The sequence below is a fragment of the Arachis ipaensis genome, chromosome B01 (assembly GCF_000816755.2).
Source record: "Arachis ipaensis cultivar K30076 chromosome B01, Araip1.1, whole genome shotgun sequence".
Taxonomy (NCBI): Eukaryota; Viridiplantae; Streptophyta; class Magnoliopsida; order Fabales; family Fabaceae; genus Arachis; species Arachis ipaensis.
Window position 1 is genome coordinate 6539809 of NC_029785.2, and position 262 is coordinate 6540070.

Genomic DNA, 262 nt, shown 5'->3' on the forward strand with positions numbered 1-262 from the left:
ATAACTTATAGCGTTTGAGTGTCTGCAAATAAAGTGATGGCATTATAAAATCCAGAAGATGTTGCTAGAAGAAACAAAGATAAGAGAAAACAAAAACCATTAAGTACTAACATTTAATGAAGTCAATGTATTTTTTGTATTTTGCTTTTCAGGTCAACAATAAAAGCTATATGGCAGGTATTTATTTATTTATTTATTTATGTCCTTTTATTTTAAGAGTATATATTAAGATTATTAATTAAAATTTTTTAATACTAAGATA